The following is a 1,601-nucleotide window of genomic DNA, read 5'->3' on the forward strand; positions in this document are numbered from 1 at the left end:
ATGTTGTGATGATGTGAATTGTGTGAAGATGTGTACATGATGATGTTTGTTATTGTTGATGATGCTTGTACACTTGGTGAATTTATTTGACGATGATTACCTTGCCTATACTTTTGAAATGATGAATCATATTTGTTGAGTTGATTAGGCAGAAGTTTATATGATCTATATGATTGATGTGAATTAGTGAAATATGTTCTTTATGTAAAATGAGTGAAGTTGAATGTATGATTATACTTCCTAAAAGATGAGGTGGTGTATGGCGATGACTAAGCAAAATAAGGAATGAGGTGAGAAATTCTAGTATTGGTTGATGTTGTTAAGGTGATGAACTTTTGATGATGATTTAATTAAATAATGAATATGCTTGATATACTATGTTAGAAGTATGATAACATGATTTGTATTGAGTTGAAGACAATACACATGTGATGTTAGTATTTTAGGAGTGATGAGTATGTATTTGTGCTATGCATGAAATCCTTTAATGCATATGTTTGATTATATATTATTTGTGGAATGTTATCTAACCCCCAGTGGTTGTTTGGTTGACCGCCTGCCTATTTGTACGAATGAGTAGACGGCTTGCAGGATTAGTTGCTTGCTTGTGAGTATGCTTGAGACTAACTTTGGGAGCTACCTCGTCTCTTTGCTTTGGGAGTCTTTGTTTAAGGCTCTGATTAGGATGCCTATCGTTTATTGTAATTTCATGTTTTAATGAGATTATCACTTAGTATGTTGAGATTTGAGACCTATATTTTGGTGATGTATTATGATACATGTAACATGACTGTGTGGGAGATTTTCTTATCTGTTAATGAGATGTTATGATGTTATTCCGCTTCGATATTTTGCAAAATTAATTATGCATGTTTTGGAATTATTGAAGAATTAGCATCTAAATCATTGTATGATTATATTATTTGCGTGATTTATCACTTTAAGGGTTTATGGTGTTACAGAAAACACTTGGCTGCAAAGAGTGTACACTATAAAGGAGAAATGAGCATCTTGTTACGTGAAGATAGTTTTTGCATTGGGAATGCGAAGCACACAATTTAATGAAAGTATGAATGCATATATTAATAGTTTTATGAGATAAAACGATTTAAAGAGTGAATATGAAGCACGCCAAAAAATTCCAAGACTCAAGAACTCATAAAAAAAGAGTATTATGCATTCATATCAACTTGAAGTTGATTCATTTGCAAAAATATTATTACAAATCCACATATTTCTTGCCCAAAGAAGAAAATGGTTAAATGAGAGGTTACATGTATTTATAAACACGAAAGACCACTTTGAATAAAAAGTGTATTTAAGTGCTTATTAAATAGAATTCAGCACATAACTTAGTAAATATGCATCACATACTAGTAAAACAAAATTCAGCTCACCATCAGTTTAAGCATACAAATTCTAGTAGACACACGACATAAGAAGCCTGGTCATATGGACAATATAAATGAATATGAGCAAACAACTATTACACCGTGAAATAAAAACCAGCGTAAAGTATTTTTTAAACATAAAAAAGAGTAGTATTATGTAAGACGTGTGTGTTTGTGTGTGTGGAAACCACCATGAGGTTTTGAATCTCT

Source organism: Medicago sativa, chromosome 4 (assembly GCF_051527215.1).
Source record: "Medicago sativa cultivar Bolivia chromosome 4, Bolivia_mono, whole genome shotgun sequence".
Taxonomy (NCBI): Eukaryota; Viridiplantae; Streptophyta; class Magnoliopsida; order Fabales; family Fabaceae; genus Medicago; species Medicago sativa.